Source organism: Callorhinus ursinus, unplaced genomic scaffold, assembly GCF_003265705.2.
Source record: "Callorhinus ursinus isolate GAN/ISIS: 27379988/994484 unplaced genomic scaffold, GSC_fseal_2.0 scaffold25, whole genome shotgun sequence".
Taxonomy (NCBI): Eukaryota; Metazoa; Chordata; class Mammalia; order Carnivora; family Otariidae; genus Callorhinus; species Callorhinus ursinus.
Window position 1 is genome coordinate 31,908,998 of NW_027397087.1, and position 20,448 is coordinate 31,929,445.

At 50.3% G+C, this 20,448-nt stretch overlaps 1 protein-coding gene across 4 annotated transcripts in view; it reads left to right on the plus strand.

Moving 5' to 3' along the window:
- Nucleotides 1–20,448, plus strand: part of SMAD3 (SMAD family member 3) — a 115,013-nt gene that overhangs the window by 64,819 nt on the left and 29,746 nt on the right. Inside the window, exon 2 of one of the 4 annotated variants that reach the window (XM_073877239.1) lies at nucleotides 18,176–18,301. The exons of the other annotated variants lie outside the window; for them this stretch is intronic. The gene's annotated coding sequence lies outside the window, so the exon portion shown is untranslated. The remainder of the gene's footprint in view (nucleotides 1–18,175; nucleotides 18,302–20,448) is intronic. 4 annotated transcript variants of the gene reach the window in all.

Below are 20,448 nucleotides of genomic sequence, written 5' to 3' on the forward strand. Positions count from 1 at the left end.
GCCTTCAGGCTTCATCCTGCCCCGGGTGGGGATGTGGATGCTTGGGGTGTTAGGAAGCCCCCGTGGCCGTAGGAAACCCCCTGTGTGAGTGAGGCCGAGGCGTTACTCACAGCCCTCTGCTCTGTTCCGGTCCCCGCATGACATCAGGGCCAGGCCTGCCATGGCAGCAGACTGTGCAGGGGGAGCCTGCTGGCGGGGTTGCTGTTCCTTCTTTCCAGCCATGGCCTCGCCGCGCAGCTGCCTGGGACAATTGCACCCAAGGGAAGCGAACTCATCTGCGTAGGGAAACACCCACCTCCCCTCAGAGGAAAAGCCCCCCCGCTCAGCCTCTCCAGGCAGTGCTGTGTGGGTCAGGGTTTTTTGGGTTTTTTTGGTTGTTGTTCCTCTATTTGTCCGTCCTTTGATTTTTTTTTTTTTTTTTTTTTGCTGTCTCCTTCAATTAGGCCTGTGAGTGTTTTCAGATGGCTATTTGTATATACAAGTCCCGTCAGGCATCATAATTTGCGTTTGTCTAGATCAATAAAAGCAGCCCTGGCCAAAGCCAGCTGAGAATGTATAAATACCCTTCAACTCCTCCCTTCCCTTGCAAGATGGTTAAAAACTCCATCCCGTTAACCCTCCAAACCAAAGCTGTTGGTTGACTCGATCGGGAAAGATGTAACATATCATTTCTTTTGATGTGTTTTCTCTTTATCCTTTTTGTGGAAGTGTAGTCCGTGTTTAAACAACTGTGGCCGATTGCCCACTTCAAAGCAGAAGCCCTTCATGGGGCCTATTTACAGAGTTACCTTTGAGAGATCCAAGTGTCAGGAACCCATTTAGACACAAATTGTGTCTTCTATGAGCTCTCCCACCGCGCAGTGGAGTGGGCTTGGCCTTATCTGAGACCGGTGCTGAAGGAAGCCTGGAAACAGATTCTTGTGATGTGCTCACTTCTGAAGAAAAGGAGATCTAACTTCTAAATCTTAATTCACATTGTACCTTAAGGACCAGGTTTTCTTCTGTCTGCTCACATTAGGGGGAAAAATAAGCCTCACATGCCCCCCAGGATATCTGGTTATGTCAGGTTTTTCTATAAAATGTCAGATTTATTACGGGGAGGGGGCTGTTCTGCTGTCCTTCTCCCTCAGTGAAATCATTCAGGCCCCGGCCTTTAACCCTTTAAAGACGGGACAGGGAATGCTTTGATTTTAGGGTTAAATGCAAAGCCTCCGTATTAGCCTAGGCTGGAATTCAGGTGTATTAGGAAATCCTCAGGAATGCAGCAGCACCAGCAGGTCCCAGCTGGCTGGGTCTTAGTGTTTGGTATGAAAGGCAGCTCACATTACCTGCTTTTCCTGTCCCAGTGCCTTTGTCAAGCATCCCTTCTAAAGTGAGGTACTCCTGACACTAAAAGGCCCCCCAAATGTTGGAGAACTAGATTTTTTTTTTTTTTTGAACCCTGACCCAACTTCACTCAACTCAAGGTTCGGGAAGTTTGTCTGTCCGCATGCACAGGGGTAAACTGTGCGCTTGGCCCTGACAAGTCAGTGGGTTTGATCCAAGAGGGTGCAGGGTTCTGGAAGAGACAATAAATATGAATGGATGACTTGTCTCTTCATAAAAGCCACCATCCTCTCTTCTTCTTTAGTCCCCCACTCCTGAAAGTGGGGAGGAAGGGTGTGGTGGCCTTAGTTCTCCCTTTGACTTCAGGCAAGAGGAATGGTTTCCAGAAGTGGGATTGGTAGTTCGACCCCTTTCTTTCTCTGTTCTCCTGTCTTCTTCCTGTGCTGCTTCTTGACCTCTGCCCGCCCCTAGGGTACTGGCCCTCCCTCCACAGCTTCCCCTGGCACTCCGTGGGGCTCACCACTGCCACAGCCTCGAGAGAGCCATCCGGAAGCTCCGCGTGAGCTCTGCAGGGGGTTTGAAGATGGCCTGGTTTGTGGCGTGAACTCCACCGGAAGCTTGAAATCTTCAGGGTAGGAAGCCGTATGGAGAGCAAGTGGCCTTCCTTCCAAGGGCTCTGGGTACAACATCCTCGAGGTGAGCCAGACTGGTGTAGAGCTGGCGGAGGCCCAGGGCAGCCGTACAACTTGCTACCCCAGCCTGGCCTCTGGGAGTGAGGGGGACGCTGTTACTCATGACACCAGCCCCGTAGGTGTGAATGGAGCTGTCCCAAGCAAAGAGGTGTGCGGTGGGCCTGCAGAGGCCAGTCCCTGTCCTTCCAGGTTCCATTTTACTTGATGAGGAGTGATGCTTCCAATGCTCAGGAGGACAGACAGAGAGCAGGAAATGGCACCTGGCGTGACAAGACGGAGCAGGACCGAGCCTTCATTTCCAATCACTGGGGGCTTTGGTGACCCAGCATCAGCCAGTGGCCAAGCGTTCCCAGATCTTCTGATTTTTTTTTCCCCCCAGAGATGCCCCAGATCTACATTTACATATTAAACCTCCCAGCTTTGAAAAGATGGCACCTAATGAAAACATCTTAAAAACACGGTGCAGGCCAAGCAGAACATCTGTAGGCTGCCGCGTGTTTGTGACCTCCGGCCTAGACCAATTAACTGGTGGCGGTCTTCTGTGTCTCTGAATTCCGGCAACGGGAAGTTTCTTACGGAAATTGCCCAGATTGGCCACCAGCAAGGTGGGGAAGAGGGGAGAGGAGCTTGACTTGGCTTCCACCGAGCATTTCGTTTGCACAATAAATATTTATCGAGCACCTGTTACATTCAGAGCACTTTCTCTGTTAGGCTGTATTCTCTGTTTAATGTTTGGGGATGAACTGTGTCTTACTCATGCCAATGGGCTCTGTATCGTGCACTGTTGTGATTCCACGCCTCTCCCCCTGAGATTAGAACCGGGATGAATTCGAACTTAACACAGGAAGAGAGGGTCTGCATCTAAGGAAAGAACTGGAGACGTAGGGGCTGGAGCAAAGGGATCCCAGCCAGGGGACACTTGTTCTGCGTGGTCCTGGAAGGTCGTACTAGGACGGGGAGGCATAAGTCACTGAGGAGCAGACCGTGTTCGGTGCTGTACATGGCGGAACTTCCTAATGGAGCTCTGCATCCTGTGCTTGTGGGGTTAGAGGACCTCTCAGCTGGCCTCCCATTGCCAGAAAGTCTGACGCCTTGAGGCTACCTGCTGCAGACCCCCTAAACTCCTGGGCCTCATCCCCTTTCTGGTTTGTGGCTCTTATGTCTGATGGATGCCTAGCAGGTACTGGCTTAATTCTACCCCCTGACAGATGAATTCGCAGCCAGGAGCCCCCCAGAAAAGACAGTTGAGCTCTGACTGAAAAAAGGCTGTTTGCCCGGGGGTGGGGGGGGGGGGGGTTGGGGAGAGGTAGCAGCTCTTGGAGAGTCTGCCCTTGGTGTTGGGAAACGTCACTCACATTTTCCAGTCTCCTGCACTGTGAAATTCAAATTGGGGATAATAGCGACTGCTAAGATAATTTGAGGCAATTAAGGCACAGAGAGCTTAAGTAACTTGCTCAAGGCCACACAGCTGGGCAGTGAGAAGCCAGGTCCTAGACCAGGTAATGGGCTTCCACTGCTCTCTTACCCTCTCTGCTAACCTATTCGATTCTTTCATTTCCTTTTGTGTGTTCATTCTTCCATGTGTCTTTTCTTTCCCCATTGTTTCAGGACGATCAGCATTCAAATGTTTAATAGCTAGGGGTGTTTTGTTTTTTTTTTTTTTTTTTTTTTCCCTGTGTACTTGGCCAGAAGTAGGAATTCATCACCATCTGTGAACGTTTACTGAGCCTCCATGGTTTGCGTGGAATTGTACTAGAAACACTCGACCCCGGGGCTGGGTTGGCGATAAACTAGGTCTTTCTGCAGAATTTGAGGACAAATCACCAACGGGTTGGAAGGCATTTCCTTCAGGACTGGTGACACCCTATTTTCACCTTGTTAATGCTGTCCCCCACTTTTGCTTCCCCCCACCCCCCTGGGTCAGTCTTGAGTGTGTTCAGTTCTTTTTCTGTTCCGTGTCCTAGGTAAGAGGCTTCTAAATGATGTTCCCTGATAGGCACCCCTCCAACCCCCAAATCTCAGGCTTCTTGGTGGACTGAGAATTAGACGTCTGGCTTGTTTGGGAATAGGAAGCTGGGATAAGGGAGTCCAGAGACCCGAGTGAATGTAGAGGCCGCCGGCATCTGAAGACCTTTGCAAACCACCGTACTAAATACCAGCAAAGCTATAGGGACTTCAAGTTGTAAAGGCAGTTTTTGCAAGAGCTTACACAATAGCCTTGCTACGCTCGTGAAAGGGCCCATGTGGCTCATCGGATGGGCCCGCCATGTTGATCTGGAACCTGCCCCATGGGTTCATGGGACATGAACCCATGTGCAGGAGAGAGCTCAGCATCCGGCACACCCAGCAGTTGCCTCCTGCGCCTCAACAACCTGCTCATTCTCCCTGGCACGTCCCTTTACTCGCTGGATGGTTCCTGGCTAGACCCGACCTCTAGGCAGAACAGCCAGGTCTCTGGGCCCCAGCCCCCGCACCCCTGCAGAAGGGGTGAGGGTCTCTGGGTACGACTGATTCTTTAATGCCAACCTGAAATTTGGTGCCCTTCGGGGCTTTCCATTGGTGAACGGTTGTTAGGAGCAGTGTCGGCCAAGAGTGGTACTTTTCACATCAAGTAAGGAATCTGCATACATTTGCATGGGCGTAACAGAGTAGTTGAGACGCTGAAGTAGCAGATAGGCCATAACTCCTTTCTCAGGGAGATCTTTAGCGTGTACGGCGGTCACATTTTATAGAACATAACGCAACCCATTTGTGTTTCAGTATCGGCTCTTTTCGGAGTTAGTCACGCAATGAGCAGAGGAAGACATTTTTGACAGAGTCTGTTGGAAGAATATGTCTGGGCCCTTTGCTTCTTTGCTGCATTTTAAAATCCGGCTTCTGATAACTTTCCCATCAGAGTTGAGGGAGGTTTCTTTTGTTTTGTTTTGTTTTTTTCCCCCAGACATTTGTATTGAGATGTAACTGACATAAATCCATGGCACATGTTGAAAGTGGACAGTCTGATGTGTTCGACATATATATATATGCACCCATGAAACTCACCACAATCACGACAGTGAATGTGTCCGTCACCCCCGAAAGTCACCTCTTGCCCCTTCGTAATTTTACCGGGCCCGAGGCAATCACCGATCTTTCGGTCACTGTACATTACTTTTAATTTCCTAAAATTTTAACTGATGGAATCGTATGAGATGTACTCTTTTCTTGGGGAGGGGGTCTGCTTTCTTTCACATGGCATCATTATTTTCAGATTTCCTCCATGTTTTTGCCTGTCGCAATCGTGAATTCCCTTATACGGCCAGGTGATATTTCATTGTACAGATGTAAACAGGAGTTTTGATCTTAATGTTTGAATAAGCGAAGAATTTCAGCTAAGACTATCAGAAGTAAACGATAATAATGTGTATGCTTGTGTTTTGTTTTTGTTTTTGTTTTTCAAGTTTCTGATGGAGGAGTATTGTCGTATTAAGTATGCTTTGAAAGTTCCAAGTATTTGGGGCGCCTGGGTGGCTCAGTTGGTTAAGCGACTGCCTTCGGCTCAGGTCGTGATCCTGGAGTCCTGGGATCGAGTCCCACATCAGGCTCCCGGCTCAGCGGGGAGCCTGCTTCTCCCTCTGACCCTTTCCCCTCTCATGCTGTTTCTCTCTCTCTCTCTCTCAAATAAATAAATAAAATCTTAAAAAAAAAAAAAAGAAAGAAAGTTCCAAGTATTTGTACGGAATTCCTTTGGCTCTGAATTTTCGCTTAATTCACTGACCCCGTCAGGACTTAGTGATGACAGAGCGGGACTTGGAGAGCACAGAAGGACTTCATGTCATGGCCAGGAGCGGACTCGCTTTTGAGGTCCCATCAGCAGTTAGTGGTGCCACGTCCTATGTGTGGTGGGCCCACTGTGCTTGTAGACTCAGGACTGGGCCAGATTTGCAGGAAGGTTGAAGAGTTGCCTTCCATGGTCTTCTAAGGGCCTGACCTTGTCTTCTAGCTCTGTAGAACTTTACAGTGGAGAGGCCTTCCCTGCCCTCGGTTCTTCTGTGGTCGGGCATTTGTGATTTCTGCAACTCCGTGGTTCCTGCCCAGAGCATCGCGTGTGTGAGAGAGGGTGGAGTGCGGGCAGGAAGTCCATTCCGGGATTCCCTCATCCTCACAAAGCTGCCAGCCCCCGTGGGGGCGGGAGTGCACCATGGCAGCTGTGTTCTCCCAGCACAACCTTGTTTGGGCATTTGGGCAGCCCCCAACAGATGCCGGAGTGGAACAGTGTTTCTGGGGAGTTGGAAGTGTGCTCTCTTTGTCGTTTCTTTTGGGAGAATTTCACTGAGGGGTCATCTGTGTGTGTGAAAAGCCAGTGAGCCTCTGAGTAACAGTCGCAGATTGTCAGAGCAGTGACCCCATTTTACAGATGAGCACTGAGGCTGAGGCTCTGAGGGTGGGAATAACTGACACGTAGTCCCTAGTGGTGGAACTGGGACTTGGGGGACCCAGACAACTGCCTGAGACCTTAATCTGTGAGGGTAGGAGTTTTAGGAACACTTGGCAAAATTTGGGAGACTTGGGAAGGAAGTTATTAATCTCTCAGCCTGTGCTGAAAGCTGCTCGTTACTATTTAAAAAAAAAAAAAAGGCCACATAAATTGTCCCCAGATGATGTTTCTAGAATGTTCTCGTATCTTACAGTCTCCTGAGCCTGTCACCAATTTGTTCCAGGAATAAGTTAAAAATTCAGGCGTGGATGATCAGCCTCGTCAGGGAGTATTTTCTGGCACATGAGTGAAAGGTGATAGGTGACATCGTAAGTCTGTGTAGCATTTAGCATAGGAGAAACCTACGTGTAGCCTCTCACATGAACCCCTTGACGGTCTTCCTGGATTGCCCCTTTCTCCCAGGAAACTGGCCTAGGATCACACAGGCTTCAGCGAGGAGCCAGAGTTGGAATCCAGGGCCCATTTCGCAGTCTCGTCCTGTTTCTGCCTGTGTCCTCCTTCAAGGCAAGTAGGTGTGCAGGCCAACAACAGGACACAGTGGGAAGACCCTGGGCTTTCATGTTTGGAGTTGAGAGTTTAATTCTGTTCTCTTGCTTGCTGTGTGGCCTTGTGGGAGAATCTTAACCTCTCTGAACATCAGTGTCTTTTGGAAAGTGGGATTAAAGTGTCTACGTATAAAGTGTTCAGCACAGAACTTGCTTATAGAAAGCAACTGGTCGATGTTGCTTTCATGATGGTGAGGCAGGTGTGGGAAAAGCAAAATGAAATGAAACGAAAAAAAAAAAAAAGAGCCTGTAAAACAAAAATTAGGGCAGATTTGTCCAAACTGTGGAGTGCCCTTTCCCCTGCTCTTCTTGCACACAGAAGCTTCAGTGTTTTCTGGTTTGGTCCATGAGTTCTTGATCCTTTGCACAGTTAAGAAAACTGAGGCACTCACCAGGTGCCTTGCACAAAGTAGGACCTCGGCAAACACAGACTGGCTGATCAAGCCCTTTCCCTGTGGATGCTCAGAGTAACAGTGAGGGTGCACACGCACAACCTGCCCACACTCTTAAAACAGGGCAAGACCCTGGCAGAGACTAGACTCAAAAGGTGCTATTCAGGCCCAGGGCAGGTGGTCAGTGTGTGGAGGTGAGGCCTGGAGGTGAGAGATGGCGCTGGGGGCTGGCTGTGGCATGGCACAGGGCTGGGTGGCAATCAGGGCAGACCCAGGGGTCAAGGGAGGTGAGGAGGAAGGGCAGGAGAAGACATTTCCTTCAGACACTTACATGCAATCTGAATTCATGCTCAGTCATTGTGTGTGTGTGTATAGAACATTCCCATTTATGTAATTAATGCTCTGAGCCCAGCCCATTCCCCCTGCTGGGAGAGCTGGCAGCCACCCCTTCTCAGGTTCAGATTTTTTAAGGGGCGTGGAGATAAAGTGGGGTCAGTGTGTGGAGACCCAGTTTTATCCCCCTCCTTCTGCCTGATGGAGGGGACAGAGAACACCGGGGTCCCTCGAGAGGGTGATTCAGGAACTTGATGCCTGAAGCAGCTCCCTGGTCACAGGCAGGCAGAGGGTGAGGGCACCCTACTGTGGGTCAAGAAGAGAACTAAGAGAACTCCCAGGAACCTTCCCCCCACACCCCACACCGCGAGGCCCCGGAACTAGCCCTGGGCTCCTGCAGCCCCTCCCTCTGCCCTGCTCCTTCCAAGGAGCCTGTTTGAGATGTCAGTGATTCACTTCCCGTCTTCATTCATCTCCTGTTTAATGTCCCCTCCATTGTTACCAAACAATCCAGGACCCATGGCAGGGGCTGTCCTGCTGCTCAGGCCAAGGAAGGAGGAGAGAGCTGGAGACGTTTCCAGAGCCCAGGGTGATGGGCCCCGGCTGACTTGAAATGCCGGCTGCGGGGGCCCGCCCCCCCCCCCCCAGCTGGACTGTGGAGGGTGAGAAGGGCCCCCTGCACAGCTAGCCTCCCTGCCCTGGGTGGGCGCCCTGCCCTTTGTTGTGGAATTAGCTGCTTTGTCAGCCCGCAGCTGTGATTTCCATTTTGGGTCCCAGAGAGTTGGGGATCATGGATTCCTAAACTAGAAGAAAGACACGGGCGTTGGCACAGAGACTGTCCCCTCCTGATCCTCAGTGTCCTCGGGTGTGGGGGGAGCCAGAGAGGGGCTGGCTGTGAAGTGGCTGACCTCTGGAGCCTTCCCCACCCCCTACCCTCAGCTCCGCGGTCCTGTGGTTCCTGAGCCCGGAAGATAGCACAGGACACTCCCGCGTCCGGGTTGCACTCCACCCAGGCCAGCCCCAGACGTGAGCCCCTCTGCAGCCCCTGACACTCACCACACCACGGCTCCCTCACCTTTCTCCTTTGAAGCCACCTTCCCTCTCAGGACGTTGGTGGATAGCCACTTAATTCCTTCCTGTCACATCGCAGCTGTGACTGCCCAGGCTGGCTGTACTGCTGTGACCCTGGGGGTTTCTTGTTCATTCTGCTCCCCCCCCCTTGCAGAAAAGGTCAAAGTCCCACCCTCTCCCCTGGGGTCCCACTCCTGGTAGAGAAGAAAGGCATTTTGGTGGGAGTCCTCACTCTTGATCGCACATTTACTCTGCTTCCATCGATGATTCAGCTTTGGTTCATCCGAGGCCTGCGTGCCTCGAGGAGGTAAAGGAATGGCAAGTTCAGGCACGGCCACCTTGAAGCTACTTTCCGCTGCGAGTGAGCGCATGCCACAGGTCTGTGGGATGTCGGTGCTTAGAAAGCAGGGGGCCACCAGAGGTCCATGGACCCCATTGCGTTCTAGCTGGGGTGCCCCGTACCTAGAGACCCTCTTTTTCGGCAGCATGGCTGCAAACGCCCCAGTCCCCACGGCCTCCCACCCCAGGGGTCCGCGTGCTTTCTCTTCTGGGACATCTAAGGCTGGTAAAATCCGCATTCAACAAATATTTGTTAAGGAAATGTAGCGCAAAGCCTTCTAACTCATGACTGCCTATAGTCAGCCACAGATGACCTCGTCGCTCTCTGGTGTGGCAGATGAAGGGAGAGGAACTTCCTCACTCAGTAACTGCACGCTAGCTTCTCGCACTTTCCTACAGGCTGCTTCAGCATCACTGGCACCCACGGTCGTCATCGCTTGTCCTCCCTTGCGGTTCGACCTGCGTCTCTCAAGAGCAGCTGATGGCTTAGAGAACGTTTCTGAGATTGGGTCTCTGGCAGTCATGTGCCCCTGTGGACCCCTGCACTCTGAGGCTTGGTGTCTTGATCGGGTTCATAGGCTGGGTGGGGTGCGGCCTGAGGTTTTTGTTTGTTTCCCGCATCTTCTGCTTGTGTATGCACAGACGAACAGTTGCACTGCCGTGACCTGCTTTGTGAGCAGATGTTAATATGCAAGCCCTGGGCTCCGTCCAGCCTGCGGGGAAAGCTAAGTTGGGTCTCCTTGCCCTCGAGGAGCTCCTGTCTTAGTTGGGAGGGGAAGCCGGAAACACCTGGAAGTTACTTCATCCACCAGGCCCTTGGTGCTGGGTGCTGATGAGTCAGGTGAACACGGGACGGCGGGGACTGTGACTCTGAGGGAGGAGGTCAGAGAGAGGGCATTCTGCAGAAGGAGCCACAGAACGGGCTACGTTTTGAGCTAGAGGCATAATGAGGCTGGTCAGAGAAGAGAGTCTCCGGACCCACGTGTCACAGTGGCATGTGACCACTGGCTGCAAATTTCTGGCTCAGGGATGCAGAGGCCCTGTGTTCACATGCTGTGCCTGCACTGGGTTACTTCTGCTGCTCGGATGGGTTAGGCACTTTGAATTTCTGTCCCCGTGGATCAGGCCTCGAAACCTCTGTCTGTCTGCAGACGGGGGTCTGACGAGGGCGTGGGTGCGTGGGTGGGTCCCGTGCAAATCTTGGCAAGGACTGGGTGGGCTGAGTACGACGAGAGTGGTAAGTGCCCAGGACCCAGCGGAGGGAGCCTCACCTGGGAGCCTGTGTTCCTGCCTGGGATGCAGCTTTCAGCCAAGAGCCATCTCGTGGCACGCTGTCGCCACTTGGACATTTTAAGCGCTTGCCTGGCTCTCGGAAGTCCTCCCTTGTTGACTGGGAATTCTTATCATCCTGCCCATAGGGGTTCTTGCTGTCTTAGGTGAAATTGCCCCCAATGAACCAGAACCTTTTGTTAAGGTACAATAGGAAGTCTGTCCCCTTAGACAGAACGGAATGCTAATTGGTTGCTTAACTGTCCTCAAGATACCGATGCCCAGAATGTACGGACACCCATCCTTTGTTACCGGTTAGATGGAAACTGCTTATGTAAGCCTGTAAAGCAGTGTTCCAGAAAGGAGGAGAGCATGTGGGGAAGGTCAGAGACTGGCGGCCTATAAATGCTGTGTTTTCTACATACAAAGGTAGCTGTTTAATCTCCCGGTCCTTAAAGTGACTTTTTCTAGAAATGTGATCATTCCTCCCACCCCACCCCCCACCTCCCCACCCCTTACTTCCAGCTCCCCAACAGTGGCTGACCTGAAAGGTTTGAGGATTCTAAAGGCTTTGGGGCTTCTCTTAAAAACAGGGAAATAGTTGTAAATGTGGTTAAGACTGAAATTTGGGAATGTTCCTTTTCCAACCCATATTATATGGTGTTTTGCTAGGAATCGTAAACTTGGAGTTTGAGTGAGTGCTGCCTCTCAGTTGGAACGTCCCCACGTTGTCCCGTTTACCCTTTGCATGTTCTCTAACATTTGTGGCATTGTTTTATCTCCCTGGCCAGTGACTCATAATTAAGGAAGTCAGAACTGTGCAATTAACACAAAACCTCCTTTATTTGCACTCTTCACCTCTGCACCGCCCCCCCCCCCCCCCCGTGCCCTAGACCCAAACACCAGCCTGACATTTTCAATAAGTCTTTGGAAACTTTGATGTGTTCTGATAGGACAAGGCAGCCAGTTATCAGTACCATCGCCTGGTTCCACTTGTTTAACCCCAAATGCCTGTGAAAATCTTCTCCAAAAAAAAAGAAGAAAAGAAAATCCCACCCCTAAACGTGCAGTCTGCCCACAGGAAGTGATTCACGGTGCTCTATTCACGCAAACCTGACGGGGCAGGAGGTGGGAGGCTGGGAACCGGGTCTGGGAAAAGACAGCCTAGAGAGGATACTCAGACCTTACTGGTTTCTGCTTTGTGGAAGAAAGTGAAAAACAGAATGACTAAGAGTCCTGTAATAAGAATTGTTTGTTTAGTGAAGTGAGCTAATGTTGAAGTTCACTGGCAGATAAGAGAAATAGCAGTTGTCAGGGGAGGTGACTTTCTGGTACCCTGCCCTTTTTATTTTTTAAGGAGCAAAGATACTTCTCAGTCTTTTTTTTTTTTTTTTTTTTTTTTGAGAGAGAGTGTGTGGGAGCATGGGGGGCAGGGGAGGGGGGGCAGAAGGAGAAGCAATCTCCCTGCTGAGCAGGGAGCCAACCATGGGGTTCCATCTCAGGACCCTGAGATCTTGACCTGAGCCGAAACCAAGAGTCAGATGCTTCACTGACTGAGCCACCCAGGCGCCCTGATATTTCTCAGTCTCAAGGCATCTATTCGCAGAAGGTCAAGATCTGTATTTCAGCCCCCTTCTGCAGAGAAAAGAGCCCAAGCCAAGATAATTCTCTAATAGTTCTCTTTTTTTCTTTTCTGTTTGTCTTCCCTCCAAGGTTAGACTTTTGAGGCTAGTAAAAACATTTCTTTCCCTAACTGCTCATTTTTGTTTCCCCACCTGGAGCATCACATTGTCAGAGCGAAGGAATCCTTTCTGTTCTGGGTGCTTCTGTCTTGTGGCTATAGCCTGGCCTTTTATTTTGTTTTCCCCTGAACTGAAAATACAAATCCATCCATGTCCCAAAAGCCGTTTGGAAACCGAGCCTCTAAGTGTTGGTCCTGTGAATGGCCCCGCGGCACAGCAGGGCTCTAGGAGGCCCGAGGCCAGGAGCGCCCAGTAGAATGAGGAAGAGGTTTCTGAACACACCTGGATTTAGGATTCCAGTTCTAGCTCCCTGTATTTTATGAGGTGAGCTTTGGGGGTGGGTGTTGTACTAAAAGCTGGGCTGAAGTGTGCTTTTTGCCTTAAGCCCATCAGAACAGTGCTAAGGGCTGTGAGTATCCTGAGTGATCTCTTTAAAAATAAACAAATGATCTTCAGGCTTAATTCTACTCTGAGTGAATGTTAACTGGCAGAGTGAAATGGCCATCCAGAAACTTCTGTGAAGCTTGGGAACTCTTCTTTCCACCTCTTCCAGTAACCAGAGACCAACCCCGATCTCCGGTGTCTTCCATCTATGACCTAAAGTCTCTCTGATCCTGCTGATACTCAAGGAAAAGCAGCCCCCATCAAGCTGGTGCTTGGAAGGAAAAAAAAAAAAAAGTTTTCAAACACCAAAGCTGTTAAATAGAAAGATTTCAAAAGCAACCTCCTCCTCTGAGATTTAACGGGTTTCTTTGCGTGGGGGGAAGGGAGGGGTCAAGGACAGTTGTCTGACGAGGGCCCAGGGAGAATCTTGACAATTCTAACGCAGTGAACACTGCGTTTTGAGATCACGGGGAACCGGGTTTGGGGTGTGACACCCAGATTCAAGGCCAGGCGCTGCTTTTTGCTGCTCTGGGCAAGCCGCCCAACATCACTTGAATCTTTTACCTGTAAAGTAAGAGTGAGGACACCCCACCGCACAGGACCCCTGTATCCAGGGAGATAATGAGGAAGAAGTACCAGGGAGACACCTGCTCTGAGGCAGAAATTGCTTCTGTCCCTCACCCCTGACCTGTGCCAGAGCAATTTCCTTAACCCACAGGTTCTCAGGGGACCCAGGGGGAGTGAATTTGCCCCCAAGGGGACATTGGGCCATGTCTGGAGACACTATTGGTTATCACAATTGGGATTGGGAGTGGCATCTACGGGCACAGGTCAGGAATGCTGCCAAACACCCCACAGTACAGAGAATAGTCCCGCCCCCCCGACACACACACACTCTCTCTCTCTCTCTCTCTCTCTCTCTCTCTCTCTCTCTCCAAAGAATCAGAGCTGAGGTTGCTCAACAGTGGGGCTCACTTTACAGCCGCATGTGAAAAAGTTCTTGGTCTATGTGTGCTTTACAGATGATCATAATTAAGCTGAGCTTTCTCCACACACTAGCCTTCTGGGGTTTTTTCCCAGGAAGTATGCAACCTGGCCCCTGGGGAGGAAGGAAGTCCTGAGGTCCCCCATGATCTTCATGTGTTTCCCATCGGGTCCAGCCCCTTGCAGATGCAGGATGAGGTGTTCCTCCCTTGAGGGTTGGCCCAGAAGGCTCTTTCAACCTCTAGGGCTCACTCTCAGGGCTCATCTGTCTGGGGTCCTCGTCCTGGACCTGAGCAGCCTGCCCCAGAAGGCTAGCAGGGAGAGGGGGCCCCTATATACGGGGCAGAGGAGTGAAGAGGAGGAGGCACAGGGGGCCTGGGCCTGGGCCTTTATGGGGCTGTCACCAAATTTGGCAGCCTGAAGCACCAGCCATGATCCATTTGCAAGTTCCGATGGAAATTGAGTTGTTCTTGGTGGAAGTGGTATGGAGGGTTGTGAAATCCTGCATGGAGCTCCTCCCAGGCCAATCTAAACTGGAACATTCAAAAACGGGCTTCTACTTTCAGAACTTGCTGAGATCACACGAAACTGGGCGAGAGCGTGTGGTCCATGTGGCAGAGCTCATAACGAAACCTCAGTTATCCAGAACCTACCCCCAGCACATACTTCACCAGCTACCTTCTTGATGGCACCAAATGACAAGAACAGGCTGATGTTGGAAATGTTTTTTTTTTTTTTTTTCCCTTTAAACTCCAACCACCTAAGACAACTTTGCAAGTGTCTGGGAACAGTGTATTCGGTGGACAGCTCGATTTTTTTTTGTTTGTAACTTTTTTATGTTCGTGTAATTTCAAGCCTCCACAAGTTGCAGTGGTAGGACAAGAAGTGGAGCCTGCATCCTTCCCCAGAGTCAGCCATGGCTCAGTCCCGTGTTTGAACGCGAGTCCTCCTGGAAAGGGAGACCATCGGGCCCCTTCAGATGCAGTACAACAGAAAGACAACATTTTACTGTACTGGGATTCCCAAGGCGGGAAAGCAGACTCGTACACGTTACGGACTTCATCAGCGCATTAGCGGGGAGCCTGGCTCCAGGGAAACCCTGCTTAGGGGAAGCCACCTCCTCACTCTGTGTTCATTTGCTGGGTGGCCTGGAGGTGTTCAATCCATCATTCTGTTTCCTCAGCCACCAGAGGAGGGGATTGGACAAGTTTACTCTCAAGCTCCCTCCATGGGTGGTTCTCCACAGTGGGTTTTCCAGCAGACATTGACTTAACCAGCGCTTCAGCTGACCCAGGACACTTTGTTCCCTGAATGTTGGGCCTCTGTGGTTTGTCCCCCACAGCCAGGAGACTGGGCACAAACCCCCCTCCCACCCCTGCCCCGGCCAGGGCAGAAATTCTGCCTAGAACAAAGGATGCTTTGGTTTTAGCTGTGTTTACCAAAGGGAATGGATCCTGGGTGAACCCCCAGATCCGTTGACCCTCTCAGCAGGAGTGTTTTCTGGGCTTTTCATGTTTGCTAATCTATCACATCATTCCTGGGCCATCTGTGGCATGGAAGGGAGGAAGGCACGTTCTGATGTTGGCACGGTAAGGAGCAGCAGAGAGTGAGGGCTGTCAGGCAGACCACTGTGGCCCAAAGCCCAAACGGAACCAGTGCTTGGGGCCTTGTGAAGTCTCCAGAATTTTTTCTGCCTTCTTAGATGGTCTGCTGAGTGAGCACCTAACCCAAATCTGAAGTTACTCAAGCAAGCCTTGCTTTTATTTTGTACCAGGAAAACAAAACAAAAAGAAAACCCACATAGACTGCAAAGCTCAAGAAAAGTGTTGTGTAAAAATGTTATTGCATGTGAGCGGACCCACAGATAGTGGCTGGCTTGATCGTTGTCCAAGGAAGGGAGGTGAGGCCCCATCCCACTAGCGTGGGAGGGGAGTGCAGCACACGTTCAGAGCACATGGACTGGACCTATCAGCTGCGGCATCTGTGTTCAGGGAAGTGTGGGTGTGGGTGTGGGTTTGTGGTATTAACTGGTAACCCCAAGATGAGAAATAACCCCTTTTCTTACACTAAGCTATAGCAGATATTAGGGGGGAAGTATAAAGGTAGAGGATAAATTGAGATGAAGTAGATACCAAAGGTTTGGGTTTTGGGTTGATGTGCTAGTTGAACCACTTCAAAAAATGAGCAGTAGTTGAGAAAATGTGGTAAGTTCCCATTTACTACAAATCAACTCTGTAAGCCTGTAGGTAGGTTGTCCTCCACAAACAAAAACGTAGTCCTTCTGAAATGGTTAAGTCTTATGTATGTGTCCTCTTCAAGGTCAGGAAATAGCCGTGATGCCCCATTCAGAGTTGAGGAAAAGAGTGTCACATCGTCTGACTTCACTTTATATTAACCCTGGGGCCTCAGCAAATTTTGGAAACCTTGTCAGTGCTCTGTTTCTCCATCAGGATGTGATAATAATGATACTTGCAAGTTTATCTGGAAGACCAGTGGTGGTGTATCCGTCAGTTAGTGGTGAGTAACAAACACTCCAAAAGCTCAGCAGCTTAAAACAGCCATTTTGGTGCTGACTCGGGCTTCTCTGGCTCACCTGGGCTTGGCGCCTTGTGCAGGTTTGGCTCATTCTGCTCCTCCTGTGTTAGATCCTGGGCCCAGGTGGGGAGGGGCAGCAGCTTCTCTGGGGGAAGCTCTTCTCGAAGTGAGGTGCAAGAAGATAAGCAGAAACACACAGTGACTCTTGACCTTTTTGCTCACGTTCCCTGGGCCAAAGCTAGTCCATAGCCTAGCCCAAAGTCAGAAGCCCTGGAAGTACACTATACTCATATTAGGAGGAGCAGGGGAGCCATCCAGCTAAGGGCACACATAACAAAGAAGGTGATGAATTCAATCTGCTACAGTCATCCAGAGACCAACACAATGCCTGGCATATACTAGCGGTAGTAACTTCTGTCACTAGTGTTACTGTCACTACTCAATAGGCAAGTCAGGAAAGAAAGCTTATCTCTGAAAGGAGCTAGAAAGGTAAGTATTGTGTGTGTAAAATAAAATCGGTTTCGACCGAAATAGGATAGCATTAACGAATTTCCTTTTTGTTCACTTCTTCGGCTCCTGCCTGGCCTGTGGGAGGTGTTCGGTCAGTATTTGCTGGTTGGTAAGCGGTCTGTTTCCCCGATAGGCATGCAGCGTGGGACAGCAGAAAAAGCCCTGTTTACCCTCCCTTCTCTTTACTTCTCAGTCCTGGCCTGGGTTTGAATCCCGGGCCCGCCTTGCACAGTTATAGGACTTGGGCAAGCCCCTTCACTTCTGAGCGAGGTGGAGGCAGGGTAGACTGGGGTGTTGCCATATTTTGTATTCTCACATTTACTTCACTGGCTCATGGCTCATGCTGAATAGGTCTTGGCGTGTTTCTGGAACTTACGTGCTCTGCTCCCAGTCTTCTGCTGGACCCCCGTGTCCAAATCCTCTGGTACTTCATGCCGGCCCCCAGATGGCTGTGGGTCACAGATCACTGGTAATGGAGGATGTGAATGGCCTGTGGCAGGCGGTGGGCCCAGCCCCACCCTGTTGCCTGGGAGCGCTCTGGCCGGCTCGGCCTTACTGTCGGCTCTGGGCTCTGGCATGTCCACATCCTTGGCTGTGGCTCCCGCCACCATTTTGGGACACTTCACAGGTCCCACTTGGAGCCAATGGGAGGAAACCTAATTTCCTGCCACAGGAAATGGTTCGGTTGGTGAAGAATATATTTAAGGATTAAACCTCTGTCAGAGGAGCTGGAGAGGGTTGCTGGAGAAAGACTTGGAGGTCTCTCATCAGGAAGCCACTGGGTGTGGGAAGAGATCTCTGTCATAAACGGGGAGGAGGCCCAGAGGCCTGTTTCTGGGACTGTGCTGTCAGCCCCAGCCACTGGTTTTGGGCTACAAGGAAGGGCTGGGTCAGGGAGCAGAGCAGGCCATAAATAGACCCTCTTCTGCAACGGAGCATGTTCATGGTAACATCGGCTCAGAATTAAGACCTATTTATTGGATTTACTTCACATGGGCCCGGTGCCCTGTGAGCTCAGGAGGGTATGTACTGGACACATCAGCTAAATTAGATCCAGCGGCTGAAACTCCTGATTCCCTATTCTGACTGTGGTAAGCATCGGTGAGGATTTCGAGTGGGATGGAGGGAGGGAATGAGGAAGAAGGAACATCGCCAGGGCTGGCTCCGGGCAGCCCAGACTCTGAACTAAGAGGAGTAGCTGCCGATGCATGAGAAGTGGTGAGTGGCCCCAAAGCAGGGGCATGGACCAGATGACTTCTGGAAAATCCTGCCAAGCCAGGCTGGTGGTCACGTGCTCGTGGGCTGGAGAGCGTGACCGCCTCCCTGCCGCTGGGGCCCAGCCTGGCAGCCGAGAAGGCTGGTCTTTAGCGGCAGCCCGATGCAGACTGCTGTGTGATCCAGGCGAGGAGCCTGGCATCTCAGACATACCAGTGTGCCATCCTCACAAGCCTTGGGTGGGGGCTGGTGTTTCTGTGCACCCTACTTTGCCAGGCGCTGTCCTGGTGATGGAGGAAATAATGAGCCATGAATAATAGTTGACAGTAGGACACATTGACTGTTTCTAACTCTGCCAAAGGCTTTCTGCACCGAGGATCCACGGGTCTTTCCAGCAGTCGAATGAAGGGGCTTACATTTCAGATGGTAAAAAATGAAGACCGAGACCTGAGGCAATTTGATGAAGTTTATACAGTTCTCGAGCACGGTCAGTCTTTGAATCCAGGTTTATCCAAGTCCAAAGCCCCAAAGCTCTTGCCTTTTTTTTTTTTTTTTTTTGAATAATGGTGTAATCGACATACAACCAACTGCTGTTTAAAGTGAACAATTTGAGAAATGTTGCCGTCTGTCTACATCCGTGAAGCCACCCGGGCTGCGGAAATAGTCTACATAGCCTTTAACTCCTAATCTGCCCCCACTCCCGGATATCCCTTCACCCGACCCCCAGGCAGCCACTGATCTGCTTTCTGCCACTCTAGAGATGTTTGCCTTTACTTTAAGTTACTCCGTAACGTGACAGAAACGGAATCCTGTCTGACTTATTTCTCTCGGCGCAACTGTTTTTAGATTCATCCATGTTGTGTGTGTCGATAGGTCATTCGTTTTTACTGCTGAGTAGTGTTCCTTTGCGTGGATATATCCCAGTTGTCTGTTCACCTGTTGAGAAATGGGGTAGTTTCCAGTTCGGGGCTATTACTGGTAAAGCTGCTATGAACGTTCGTACACAGGTCTTCTAATGGACAGATGCTTTCACTTCTCTTGGGGAAGCACTTAGTGGAATGGGTGGATCATCTGGGAGGTTTAGGTTTTGAACTCTTTGAGAACTGTTTTGAACTCCCAAACTGTTTTTCCAAAGTAGTTACGCTATTATACGTGCCCACCAGCAACGTCTGAAGTTTAAGGCGCTCCCTGCCCTCACCAGCGTGTGGCACGGCCCTTAATTGTAGCTGTTTGAGCAACTATGAAGTGGTGTCTTACCGTGGTTTCAGTTTGCACTTCCCTAATGACTAGTGGTGTCGAGCATCATTTCATGGGCCTCATTTTACCGTCTTTATATCTTCTTGTGGTGCGTCTGTTCAAATCCTTTACCTGTTTTTTTGTTTTTGTTTTTATAGTTGGGTGGGTTGTTTTCTTAATATTGAGTTTTCGGGGTTCTTGATAGATTCCAGAAGCGGGTCCTCTATCAGATGGAGGCTTTGCAGATATTTTCTCCCAACTTGTGGCTTTTTATTCTCTCAACGATGTTGTTCAAAGACGAGGAGCTTACATTTTGAGGAACGTCCGGTGGGTCAACTTTCTTGTTTAGCAGAACGTGCTTCTGATGTGGCGGTGTCTCAGCCACGTGTTCCCAGCCCATGGCCACAAAGATTCCTTCCTGTGGTGGTAGTTTCAGGCCCTGTATTAGGACCCATTTCCATTAATTTTTGTATCGGGTGCCAGGTGTAGGTTGAAGGTCATTTGTCTTGCAGATGGATATCCGGTCGTCCTGGCACTGTTGTTGAACAGACAGTCGTCTCCCTACCAAATTGTCTTTGGTCCTTTGTTGAACATCAGCTGTCCTTACACACGTGACTAGCTCCGTTAGGCTCCATTGGTATGTTTCTCAGTGGTTTTGCCATTACCACACTGCCTTGGTTCCTGGGCTTCCCTTGATTTTTAAAAACTTAATTGATAAATCATGTATATAGTTGAAAACCTCAGGTCTCTCCAGAATTTTTAACTTATTATGTATTATCTATTATTATTATTTTATTTCCAAGAGGTTTTTCTGGGTTTTTGTTTTTGTTTTCGAGAAGGGGAGAGAGAGGGCGGGGTGGGGGCAGGGGCAAAGGGAGAGCGAGAAACCCATCAGACAGGGGGGCTCGATCCCACAACCTATGAGATCATGACCTGAGCCGAAATCAGGAGTCACACGCTTAAGCAACTGAGCCACCCAGGCGCCCCTCTAAGTGTTTTTTTTATAGTAGTTTGTAAATGTTCCGGTTTTAGGATTGCAATATCTTGTCTCCCTGAGAGTAGTTTTTGTTTCATTTTGTTTGAAAGTTTCTCTGCTTCTTGCGTTGTCTGAGACTTCGTTTTTCTCCCCCACTTATTTCTGTCCCTGTGCCTTCCGTTAGAGGCTTTCTTTTAAATGGCTGAGGATTCTGGCTGTGCATTCATATTTACAAGCGAAGCCGTAAAAAGCAGATTGAATGCTCTGTGTTTGGCCTTGGCAGGTGAGCCTCCCTGCAGGGTGAGCTGGCAGGAACAGGACCCTTTTGCTGGGGGTTCCCCAAATGTCAGTACTGCGGGTCTTATGGGCTGGGCTGTTTAATTTCTCCAATGGGTGGGGGTGGGGGGCACGCGCCTGCCTGT